Below are 13590 nucleotides of genomic sequence, written 5' to 3'. Positions count from 1 at the left end.
CTATTAAAATGTTGGTTCAGAGGAAGAAACTGAGGCACAACTATTGGGTTGGCCAAAATGTTCATTAGGGTTTTTCTATACACTGTTCCAGAAAAACCCAAATGAACTTTTTGGTCAACCCAATACTCGCCAAAGATCACATATCTAGCGATTGAAGGAGTCCGAATTTTAACCCACAGAATTTGGTAAAGGAAACAAAAGAATCTGGGTGGCTGCTACATTTGGGAGACTGAGTGGATGGTTCTGTCATTAGCCACGATTGAAAATGCAGAAGAGCAGGTTTGTGGGCAGTTTACTGGAAGGTTATGAGTCAGTAGATTTAATTTTGGGTATCATATTAAGTTTGAAGAGCTGCTGGTGGGAAATCCAAGTGAATATACCTTGTAAATAGTTGATACTAAGTACTAGAAATAATATTTGGTATTCAAATTCATCTTTTCTCAAAAAGAAAGTGCTGTGTTTTAGTACATACATTATGTAACTATGGTAAAACATGACAAACTGATGATACCACCTCTCAGCCCTAAAAAAACTACATGAGTGCCTTCACTGGGGTGGAAAGTCTTTGTGAGTGTATTCCTATGTCCTCTTTACATGGTTAGGTAAGTAAATATCTTAGCCAGAACTTTATGACATTTTTCAGCCAAACAGACAGAGGAAAGGAATTCATTCATTATGATTTGTACCCAGTGATCACAAGTGAATTTAATTCATTACAAACTCCCCTTATACCCTCACCCTTTGCTCCACACATTCCACCAAATACACCCCTGCCTTGCTGTAACCACGGGGTATTCCAGTTCAAACCCAGCTGTTTATGGGAACTGCTTTTGTTGAAATCATTAAAGAAAGGAAGGCCTGTGAATTCTCCTCCCGAAGCGCCGGCTGTTTTCTGTGTCATTTCAGTCTCATTAATCAGCGTTGCCGCGAGGTAGACGTTGCGCTGTGTATCTTACTGTCCCCAGCACAGCAGCTCCTGCGTCTCTGCCCCCAGGCCGACGCACTGGGGAGAAAGAGAGAGGGAAACCATCAATCTTGCCAGTTGCACATGTCAGCAGCGATTCCTTCCCCCTTCCTGTTGGCGGTCTCTCTCACCACCTGTGTTTAGAATTAGCACCCAAGCTGCTGCCCAGATGAATAAGAGCCATTGGCCCTGTCACCTGCCCTGTCCTGGCCACCACTTCTAAAGGAAAACAAGAAGTACACAGGGCAATTATCTTTACTGTGTGCAGCGCAAGAGAGAGAGTCACACATCCCCATAGAAGTTCATCATGTGAATGTAAAGTTACAGCAGATTTGAGGTTGTACAGTCTAGGCGGTAGCATCATTTATTGAAGCGGAGGGATAAAAGCAAATGATTTATTGAGTGCTTTGTTGTATTCTCAAACGCTCCCTCTGAAGTATCTACAGAGAGTCTGGTCTCACAGGGGGGCTTGCTGGTGGTTCCAGGAGTCCACTCTGTCCTGCAGTGGGTCCCTCTCCTTCATGTGCGTGCACCAAGTCTCTGGACTAAGTGAAGCATGTATAGCTGAATTTGATCTGCTTCTGTTCAAGCCCTGACTCCACTATTTATTAGATATTCACTGCTCACTGAACCCCTCTGTGCCTCAGTTTCCTCACCTATAAAACAGAGTTGATAATACTACCTACCTCATAAGGCTTTTTCTAAGGATTAAATGAGATAATGCATTCATAGCTCTTGCTAGAGTATTTGCACATAGTAAGCACTTAGCAAATATTGGCCATTATTATTATTAACCTCATTGTTCAGATTATCAAACAGAAGTTCAGAGAGATTAAAGAATTTGTACAAAGTGCTGGGATATGTAGAAGCAGTTGAACCTGATACAGGACTGTCTGATCCCCAAAATGTGTTTTCTACTACATTATGTTGTTTCCGTTCTATAGTTCCATCTTAAAAATAACTTCATGTGTGAGCTTAATCAATCACTTCACTTTATTCATGTCTTTATATCCCATTATGTAAAATGAAAATGATAATACCTAACATTCCTGTTGGTATGAGACTCTTGTAATTATATCATCGTCAGGCCATATGCAGTAAAACCAGGCATTTATTTTTTTAAATTTGGCTACAAAAAATGTTCATGCCCTTAAAAAGAGTTAAATAAATACAAGAGTGTCAAAAAGGTAGTCATTGCATATTCCCACTCTTTGAGGTAACCACTGTTAAGTTAAATGTGTATTCGCCTTCCTTGTCAACAGTCGTCTGTTTAATAAATGTCTGTATAGAACCACTGTGGGCTAAGCATTGTTCTCAGGCCTTGAGGAGGGTGCTATTATTACACCCATTTTATGAGAAAGTTCAGTGACTTGCACAGGGAAACACAGCTCGTATGTACAGAGCTGGTATTGGATTTGGCCCTTTGACTTAAGAGTTGGGCCTCTTCATCTCCACTCTGTGCTCTTAGTACTTACATTCTTCTTATCTGTTGCATAGTATACCATCATTTGAAAATAAAACTGCTGTTTATTTAGTATGTTCCCTAATGGACATGTAGTTGCTTGTAGCCCTTTTGTCATTAGTCATATAGGGAATGCCAGGTAGACTTACATTCTAATGGGAGTATTTCTGTAGGACACATTTCTGTATGTTGAATGCATATGTGCATGCTAAATCACTTCAGTCATGTCCAGCTCTTAGTGACCCTATGGACTGTGGCCCGCCAGGCTCCTCGGTCCATGGGATTCTCCAGGAAGGAATACTGGAGTGGGTTGCCATGCCCTCCTCCAGGGGATCTTCCCAATGCAGGGATCAAACCCGTCTCTCTTGTGTCTCCTGCATTAGCAGGTGTGTTCTTTACCACTGGCGCCATCTAGGAAGCCCTATTGTTGGATGGTTGGGTGAAAATATTTAAACACTTAAAAATTTGACCTCCATCAATGAGCAGATAACTTCTGGAGAACTTACTCCATGCCAGGCACTAAGCACTTTACACTAATAAACTCATCACAATCCTGTCATCTACCCTGTGAGTCTGGTATATTATTATCCCATTTTGTAGATGTTTAAGACCATATAAGTAATAAAGCCAGCACTCAGCCCAGGCAGTGTGGTGCTAAAGCCTACTGCTTAATCACGATAAATAACCAGACAAGTTATCACAGTCATCATATTTTACTGCTTGACTTTGTCATTTTTCTAACTTATTCTAAAGTTGACTTAACAGAATGAGCTGACAGAAGGGTCTGAACTGAAACAAATACTGTTCAAACAACCCTGGAAATTGTGTCAGTCTACAAGTTGGATGATGAGAAAGGGGGCCATGGGTCCTGCAAAATGAGACTTCTTTCACCTAGCAGTATTTAGGATAGTCAGAGTTTTTTTGGTGAAATATTTTTATACCAAGAAAATAGCTTTAGAATTTTTTTTTCTCTGTCTGTAGTATTGTGTGTGTGTGCGCTCAGCTGTTCAGTCGTGTCTGCCTCTTTGTGATCCCATGGACTGAAGTCCACCAGGCTCCTCTGTCCATGGAATTCTCCAGGCAAAAATACTGGAGTGGGCAGCCATTTCCTTCGCCACCCTGGGATCAAACTTGGGTCTTCTGCATTGCAGGCAGATTCTTTATGAGTCACTAGGGAACCCTGCAAGATATTCATGCTGTCTCTCAAAGTTTCAAAACACCGAGGTCATGGAGTTCCTTCATTTGTTGGATGTAAGAATTTCTGGCATCTTGGTTTCACTTATCCTAGGCCACCAGTGGTTAGTTCAGGTTTTCCTCAACTGACTGAGCTGACCATGAAACCCAGCTACAACTGCCTGGGTGTTGAATTCAGACTCTGTAGGGGTTAGAGGACGTTAGAGAATTTTTTACACAGGGACATAGGTAGAAAAGAGCATTCTATACAGTGATAATTTTGTATTCTATCCATTACAATTCTGATATCAAAATCTTAGTGGGATTGTTTTCTTATCAATGTCTAGGCTATATGTGCTTCTTGAATCCCTGCTTGCATGCTAAGTCACTTTAGTCGTGTCTGACTCTTTATGACCCTATGAACTATAGCCCGCCAGGCTCCTCTGTCCATGGGATTCTCCAGACAAGAATACTGGAGTGGGTTGTTGTGCCCTCCTCCAGGGGATCCGACCCAGGGATTGAACCCGCATCTCATGTCTCCTGCATTGGCAGGTGGGTTCTTTACCACAAGCACCACCTGGGAAGCTTCTTGAATCCCTGAGCCATAAGGATTTATGAGACTGGGCATTATCAAGTAAGTTTACCTAATGGTGGAAGGTGGTGTGCTTACTTGGTCTTTTCTCAGCAACGTAGGGACTCTAGCCACACCTTCATAATCTGTTGACCATAATTTGCTGAACTTCTGCTTGAAGCCGAAGGGATCCTTGACTGTGGATTAATGCATAAATGCTCAGGGATTTTATTACCTTGAAATGTAAACTATAAGCAAGTGAACTTTTCACATTTTTGTAGTCCATTTGTATGTTCGTGTGTGTATGTGTTTGTTTATGTGTGTGTGTTTCTGTGTTTCCAATCAGGTTGGCAGTTTTGGAGAGTAATTATGTAGTAGTTGGCTAGAAGTAGTGGTTTTTCGATCTTGGACATACATTAGAATCACACAGGGAACTTTTAAAAATTCCCTATTCTCACGCCAAATCTCAAACTGATTAAATCAAAATCTCTGAGGATGGGACCCAGGCATTGATACTTTTTAAAGCTCCCAGGTGATCATTGTGTAGACAAGATTGAGAACTGGTAGCTTAAAAAGATTGAGAACTCTTCTGTCTTTTATTCAAATGTTTTCATTTGTACCTCATTTTATGTAGTTGAAGTGAATTTTAAGACTACATATGAGTGCCCCCAAAGCCCCTCTCAAATGAGCAAGCATCAGAGTCACCTGGAAGGCTTGTCAAAGCACAACTTGCATAACTCTTTTAAGTTTTCTCTTGGAATAAGCCCACCTTTGGTAGGTCTGGATTGGAGCCCAGGTATCTGCATCCCTAAAAGGTCCCTATTCAGGTGATATTGCAGGTACAGAGACATAGAGTGGGAACCTCTGCTCCAGCGCCTACCTTCAACCTTCTGAACTTTCTTCTCAACAATGGCAGCCAGGGCAGCCACCTCCAGGACAGACCATATACACACAATATCAGTGTTAGGTATGCTGATAATGCTGAAGGCAGCTCCCACATGTTGCTCCATCTCCAGTTCAGTTCAGTTCAGTCGCTCAGTGGTGTCCGAGACTGCAGCATGCCAGGCCTCCCTGTCCATTGCCAACTCCCGGAGTTTACACAAATTCATGTCCATTGAGTCAGTGATGCCATCCAACCATTTCATCCTCTGTCGTCCCCTCCACCTCCAAATAATCGTAAACTAGTCTCAAAAGTCTGTATGCAAATACAGCCTGCTCTTCCTACCAGATTGCTCCTCTTAAGTGTTTTCTGCTCTGAAGTCAGAGCCACCACTGGGTAGGTAGTTCTTGTGTGTCCCAAAATAGAACTTGGATTTCACTTTCCCACAGAAACAATTTTATGAATGGTGTTTAGGTGCAGCTGAAATACTCTTGTTAAAACCATCCTTCAGGAGTACTGTGGGTTCAGTGAGGCTTCCATGGGCTGCTTTCCAGGAGTTTAACTGCCTTTTAAAGAATTGAGTTTCTGAGTTTCAGAAAACCAGTTTTCAAGCATGAATATAACTTGTTTAGGAACTACCTATAACTGGAACATTTGGTTCATTTTGTGTATAGTTATTTTGCCCTTTACATGGAGCCAAAGTCAGGGGTAGGAGTGGGAGATTTGTCATTTATTCCACTAACACTTATTAGATGCTCACAATGTACCTGGCACTGCTATGTACTAGGGATATAATGATGAAAAAGACAGCCCCAGCCCTGGAGAGCTCATATTCTAGGTGGGAAAATATTTACTAAGCAAATAAGAAAATATTTACCAAGTTACCAGGTTGATATGTGCAATAATGAAGAACTGATGAAAGAAGGATCTGTTCTGCTTGGAGAGAGTGACTGTGTGTGTGTGTGTTTGGTAGGGAGAAGGTATATTTAGCAAGTTTAAAATCAGGGAAAGATTGTTTGGCCTTGAAGACTATGGGCGGGGGGGTTCTCCAGGCAGAGATGAGGGTGAAGGATATCCAGGCTGAGGGCAGAGGGGAACGAGCAATACAAGAATGGCAAGTAACTAGGTCAGCTCCTCATGGAAGATAATGGAGGACAACTGGGAAAGGGATTAATGGTCACATAACGTCCAAGCCTTACCCCAGAGAAAGAAAGGAGAAGATGTATACATACAGCTAAGTCTGTGTATGTTTTCTCTGGACTTTTCTACATGTTGGACATATCTAGTAAGAATATTCCATTTGAAAATGAGACTCGGATTCTATCCCTGGGTCAGGAAGATCCCCTAAAGGAGGAAATGGCAACCCACTTCAGTATTCTTGCCTGGAAAATCCCATGGATGGAAGAGCCTGGTGGGCTACAGTCCATAGGGTCGCAAAGAATTGAACATGACCAAGAATGCATGCATAAGCCTGTATTTTACCAAAAAAGGCAATGATTAAAAAAAAAGTATCTTTCTAGGCAATGATTTCTCTAACACTTTAAGATCAATGTTCAAATTTTCTTGTGGGGAAAAACTATTTTCTTAAGCATTTCAGATCATTCTTTATACTTAAAAAATTTTAGTATTCTTGATCTCTTGCCTGTATTTACTGTTCCATTCAATGTAAAGATAAATTATGTAGTGGTGGTTAAGATGTTTATGTCAAGAATTTGACCCTGGCTCATTTGGTTTAGGAAGCAGTATTATTGTTAGAAATTAAAAGTGTTTCTCACTACATATCATGCTATAATTATTTATGTTTTATTTAGATAATATATTTGAGTCACTCTTCCAATAAAAACTAGAAGGACTTGCCAGATTATTCCATACCTACATATAAGCTTTGCATTTCAACATAACTTAGCTTCCCTTGGGTGACAATGCATTCTCTCCTAGGAGCCAGAGTCCCTAGATTTTATATTTCATCATCTGATGGGGAGACATTGACTGAGGTGCTATTCACTGATGTGTGAGAAAGAAAACAGAAAAGAAAGGCGTGAAGAAAATAAGCCCAAAGATATGCTGAGGTACAAAAGAAATAGCTGCAGGAGAAAAGAATGTGATAAATATAATTACAAAAGCATCATGTAGTCTGGTGAGTCTAGCTCTGGAGGTCTGGGTTCTGGTCCCAGCTATGCCACCGGCTGTTACCTGGGCCTCTCAGGAAACATCTCCTTCCCTTTCTGAGAAGCACACCTTCCCTTTTTTTGAGAAGCATGTGTGTGGAGAGGGGAGCTGTGGGTGGGAGTGAAAGTAGTTAAAGTTCAGGCCAACCTCGGAGTCAAGAAGTTCTAACCTGGACGCAGACCAGTGAGAAGGTGGGCGAGTCCAGTTCTGAGAGCCGAGATTCAGATCTGACCATGTGCCTGTGATCTTGTGCAGGTTACTTAACCTTCCAGTGTCCTTCCTGGAAAGTAAGGCCGGTAATTCCTGCCTCCGTCACATGCAGTGAAGTCCATGCAAGTGCCAGGGAATCTTTCTGATTGCTTGAGTTCAGCACAAGAATGAAGAATACGTCTGTGAAAGCATTCTGCTGTGTGATGGAAGGACAGCACAGTGCGCGGGGTGGGAGACAGGTGCCCAGCTCTTAAAATTTGGAGGTGGCTTAAAAACGTTTATAGAAAACTGTGAAAACTCAAGTTTATTCCTTTCAAACTACTTCCCTGGCCTAACAATATGTGGTAAGTGCTTCTCCTCTCTGCCCTTATGGAACTCGCAGTCTAATGGATAAGTCACAGCTCTTTTCTTCTTTTTGATAATGATTTTTTCCTACAGTTTTAATTGCTGGCCTATGTATTGCTTCTGGTTTGAGGGTGACATAAGACCTGCTTTCTCTTATATTGAATTAATATTTACTATATTGATTCTCAGGTCTGAGCATCTGGTTTCATTTCTAAGCAGAAATGAACCCAGTTTTTTGTTGTTTTTTTTTTTTTTTTCTTCTCCTCTCCCTTGGTGCTGAGTCAGCATTTTCTCACCAGACTCCTGGCTCTCTGTGCTTTCTGAAAGAAAGCGCTGACTGTGGCAGAACAATGCTGAGCCGTGGCCAAAGAAAGCTTCAGAGAAGCACCTGGATCCTCCCAGCCAGGATGGAAGTGCTATTTTTCAATGCTGGGTCTCCTATGTTTCAGCTCTTAAATCACTAGTTGGTGGTAGAGACATTTTCAAGGAAGTGTTGAAAATTATATGCAAGGGGCCTAGGTATACCTGATAGGGTGATATACATGATAGAATTGAGAAGCCCTAACAGAGAGCTCCTTAAGCTGTATTTTTTATTTAGCAGAATAAACAGATTTACAAAAAGAGATTTTCAGCCTAATTAGTTGATAATGCTGATTCCTTTCTAATCACAGTCTGTGATAACATGCTTTTCATGGAACCAGGTAGACATGATGGTTGTTCAGCCAAGTTTTTGATCTACCATCGACTATAATTAAAACAGGTATGATGAATACACAATTGATACTCCAGCTGGACACAAGCAGGACTTTGTAATAAGAATCTTGAAATCTTTAGCTGAAGTCTTTGGTTGCCACCTCCATACCAAAGTTGAAAGTGTTTCTAAGCTTGTAGGCAGGCTTTTTTGGATGTATATTATGCACTTGGGAATAAAATCAGAAGCTCTCTTTAGTTGATTAGAAAAATTATCTTTTGCCATAATTAGCAGCTTGGGGTTTTTCAACTGCTTTTGGATGCAATCATTGAAGTTATGATAATTACGAATTTGGAATGTGCTCCGTCCCTTATAACAGGAATGATTTGAGCTACATCTGTCAGATTGATAAAGTGGTTCTCCCTCTGATTCAAATTCAAACTCTCGTCCTCTCTTCTGGAATATATCAAATCTCAGCGCTGAAGCTACCCATTGGTGATACTAATTCTGTTACAAAATGAGCCAAGGCCTGCATTGACTGGAAGTGGCCTTTGTTAAAGAAATACATCTGAACTAAAAATGAAGACTTATTTTGTAAAACGGACCTTCCTTTTAGTCTCTGTGCACTGCGAAGGGAGTGAAGGTTGATGCTCCAGTCTGCCTGAGGAGTGAACGCCTGTGGGCTGGTCTTGAAGCTGTTTTCTTTGTGGTTTGCCTCCCATCCACTGGGAAGCCCATGCCCCTTTCATTTTCATTCTTTTCCAGCTCTCCTGCTTTTGAACACAGAACCCCCATCCTCCCACCACCTAAACGCCACATTCCAGCCCCATGATTTCATGGTACCAGGCGTATCTCCCCTGCCATGCCGTCAGGCTCCCTGCTGACTCTTACAGGGCGAACAGACGGGAACATAAACTCACCGCAGAAGAGCAAGACACTCTCTGTATATTTTTAAGGCCAGGAATCCAGTTCTCATTTAGAGCCTGTATTTTCTTAATAGCTCCTAGAAAATTGAACAAACCATTTCTTGTTGCTCTTACTTCTTGATAACATCATTCCCTCTGCCTGGATGTATAGAATCACAGAAACTAGAGAATGAAAAAGATGTATTAGATCATGTCTAGTTCATTCCCACTGGTCACAATTCTTTTTTTCCCACAGTCTGTCCTCTAGTGCTTTTCTCTTCTAGTTTTCTCAAGAATTAGTGTCTCCATTTGTCCTGGGGGATAATTCCTGAACATGGAGGAATTTGTGTGGAAATATTCTTTTTTTTTTCCCCAGCTTGATAGTCCTGGTCCTTATAATCTTTTACATGACCATAAACAGTTCCCTTTCATCTTAGGTCAAGCGTTTCTGGATGGTTTTTTTTTTTTTTTTCCTTTCCATTTATTAAGTTCAGAGCTTGTTTTTCTGCTTTGCTTTGTCTCTTCATCAATCAGTCCCTAAAGCCCATTAATCATTTTTAACCTCACTGAAAGCTCCTTTACTTACTCCCATATCAGGAACCCAGGGCTTACTATGGTCCTAAGGTACTAGAGAAAGCCTCACTGATAGGTACTTATTCTATGCTAACTCTTCTCTCTCCCTTTCTTTTCTTTCTCCCCTTCTCCCTCTCCAGCCCCCACCTCTGTCCCTTAGCCTCAGTTCTCATCTACCAACTATTTTTAAAATAATGTCTCTAAATTATGATTTCAGGAGTTAGTCATTGAGGGCCTCATGTGTGTGTGTGTGTGTGTGTGTGTGTGTATGATTCTAAGTGCAAATCATATTTGGTCTCGGTTACTTAAAAGGTATTTTTCATATTCTCAGAGCCACAAATCTTTTAGGTCTCCTGAGTGCTTGGATCAAGCACAATTCTGGATCATGGAACTATGATGTAGCATTCTATTTTATAGCTGTCATATGAAGAATAAAGAGGAAAAGAAGCAGATATGGGGAAAATAGACTGTATTTATAGGATTTGAAATTCTAGGGAATAGGAAAGGGAAAAATGTAAGTAGTCTTAGCACTCACGTATCTGAAGTAGATTAACTCTTAGGAGCTAATATTATATATAAAGTCAGTGGTAAATGTTACATTCTTTTTAAAAAAATTTCAACTTCGTTGATATATATCAACAAATAAATTGTAAAATATTTAAAGTGCACATATACCATGGTAACCTGATATATATTGTGCAAAGATCCCCCTTTCTGGCTTTGTGATAATCTAGAGGAGTGGGATGGGGTGGGAGATGGGAAGGAGGCTCATGAGGGAGGGGACATATGTATAGCTATGGCTGATCCATGTTGATATATGGCAGAAACCAACACAATATTATAATTATTCTTCAAGTAAAAGTAAATAAATTAAGGAAAAAAAGATCCCCCATCAAGCTCATTATTACCACAACCAACACCTCACATATTTGTGTATGTGAGAGGGAGAACATTTAAGTTCTGCTCGCTTAGAAAATTTCAATTATACAACACAGTGTTGTCAACTGTAGTCATCATGTTTTGCATTAATTCTCTTTTGCTGTATGGTTTTCAGCATTGGAGGACCCAATATTATAAAGATGTTGGTTCTCCCCAAAGCAATCTATGGACTCAATGTAATCCCAATCAAATATGCCAACAGGTTTTTTTTCTCTTAGAACTTGACCAGATGACTCTAAAATGCATTGAGAAGTGTAAAAGACCAAGGGTGGTTTAGATACTATTGAAGAATAAGGCAGAAAGACGTGTTCCACCAGGTCCCAAGACTTATTAAAAAGACAACTGTAATACTGGGACAGAAATAGATAAAGAGACCAGGGAACCAGTGAGACAGAATAGAAAGACCAGATACAGACTCAGACATATAGAGATATTTGATTTATGCTGAAGTGGAATTCTAGAGCAGTGGGGAAAGACAATCTTTTCCATAAATGGTGCTAGAATAATTAGGTATTCACATGGGGAAAAATTAAAAGGAGAGAAAATAAAGCAGACGCTTGCCTCACACCATATGTAGAAATCTCCAAATTGATACAGACTTAAATATGAAAGATAAAACTTTAAAGCATGCACATACATATATGTTTTATATATGTATACACACATCTTCATAAACTTGGGGTTTTGGAAGATTTGTTCTATGACATAAAAATCTGTAATCAAGATTACATATTTGGTAAAATTAGGAACATCTCTTTATCAAAAGATAACAAAAAAGCAAATAGCCACACAAGGAGAGACTATATTGGCCACACATGTAACTAACAAAATCGTAGGATCCAGAATATACAAAAATTCTTTAATCAATAAAAACATTTTCCAACATCAGAAAAATAGACAAAATAACCTGAATAGGCTCTCCACAGGGGAGAGCAATATGGTTATTAAAACAGCAATAACCATAAGAGTTCTCAGCTTCTCTAATAAATAATCAAAGAAATGCAATTAAACTGTAATGAGATTTTACCTTATATCACCAGTTAGCTAAAATTAAAACTACTGGCAAAGTGTTGGTGAGGATGTGGACCAACAGGAATTGGTGGTAGAAGCTGCATACTTAGGAACAGTTCAGCACACTGTAGTACAATTGAAAAGTCATATGCATACCTTGAAGAACTGAGTCACTAGAAAAGGCCCTTGATGCTGGGAAAGATTGAAGGTGGGAGGGGAAGGGGATGACAGAGAATGAGATGGTTGGATGGCATCACTGACTCGATGAACATGAGTTTGAGGAAGCTCCAGGAGCTGGTAATGGACAGGGAAGCCTGGCGTGCTGCAGGCCATGGGGTCGCAAAGAGTCTGACACGACTGAGCGACTGAACTGAACTGAATGCATACCTTGAAGTGAAGTGAAAATCGGTTAGTCGCGTCCGACTCTTTGCGACCCCTTGGACTATAGATTCCATGGAATTCTCCAGGCCAGAATACTGGTGTGGGTAGCCTTTCCCTTCTCCAGGGGATCTTCCCAATCCAGGGATCGAACCCAGGTCTCCTGCACTGCAGACAGATTCTTTACTGGCTGAGCCGTATGACCCAGCAATTCACCTCCTAACTATGTACACTAGAGAAACTTGTACACTAGTAAACATAAGAATTTTCTTTTTCACCCATAACTTTTTTTTTGGCAACAGAGAAGTTGCAAAATAATGCAATGAATGTAAAAAGTTTGAGTAGTTGGTGGCTAAGCAAAACATGATAGCCTGTGGAAGGAGCAAACATGAGCTCTGCAGTCAGTGATACTTGGCTTGAAATTGTAGTCTCATGTATGAGTTGGGTGATCATGGTCGATATCTTAATATCTCTGAACCTCAGTTTTCTCGTCTGCAAATTGGAGGCAATCATATGCCTACCATATTGTGTATTATAAGGGATAAATACATTAATGCATATAAAGCATTGAGCATAAATACCAGCAACATAGTAGTTTTCTAGTAAATTGCGGCTATTATTAGTAATATTTTTACTATTGTTAAAAATGATAAGGATGCATTTTATTTTTTCAGATCCTTTTAGTTATAACACATTTATTGATATACATTCATTTTTGGTTTTTCACTATAGAATGCAAAATGATTAAAAGGAAACATGATATTTTTTCACTCTGTATTAGGGACAGAAAATATATTTTGAAAAATATTTGCAGGGGAATTCCCTGGCAGTCCAGTGATTAGGACTCCATGCTTCCACCATAGGGGGCACAGGTTTAATCCCTGGTTAGGGAACTAAGATCCCACAAGCCACATGGTATGGCAAACAAATTTTTTTTTTTTTTGGCATGCAAAATCTTACAAATACAGAGGCACATTTTTTTTCTCACTTCCTATTATGACTTCAATAACAGCAAATTAGGTCAGTGGGAAAGCGTGTCAAAAATGATTTTATAATTTAAAAATTATGCAAAATTAAAGACTTATTTTGAAGAAATAAAAAAAAAAACAAGTATAATTTTATCAAAAGTCAAAGGAAACCAAAACATGAAAATGTTAAATAACTTTATTAAGAAGTAATATCAGAAATGTAGATTTCCTAAATTTTAGCCCAAGATTCTGCACATTGAATTATATCAGCAATTATTTTTAAAGAAAACTGAATTAAGTAGTAGTAACCTTTAGCCCTAATGCTATGGCCTTCATTGCCTTACCTGCACA

The 13590-nt window shown here is 39.9% G+C and overlaps 1 protein-coding gene across 4 annotated transcripts in view; it reads left to right on the top strand.

Annotated features, from left to right (window-relative positions):
• Window positions 1-13590, top strand: part of WARS2 (tryptophanyl tRNA synthetase 2, mitochondrial) — a 102864-nt gene that overhangs the window by 29403 nt on the left and 59871 nt on the right. The window lies entirely within an intron of this gene.

The sequence above is a fragment of the Capra hircus genome, chromosome 3 (genome assembly GCF_001704415.2).
Source record: "Capra hircus breed San Clemente chromosome 3, ASM170441v1, whole genome shotgun sequence".
Classification (NCBI taxonomy): domain Eukaryota; kingdom Metazoa; phylum Chordata; class Mammalia; order Artiodactyla; family Bovidae; genus Capra; species Capra hircus.
The sequence above is the reverse complement of the archived record's forward strand: the minus strand, read 5'-3'. Positions and strand labels throughout refer to the sequence as shown.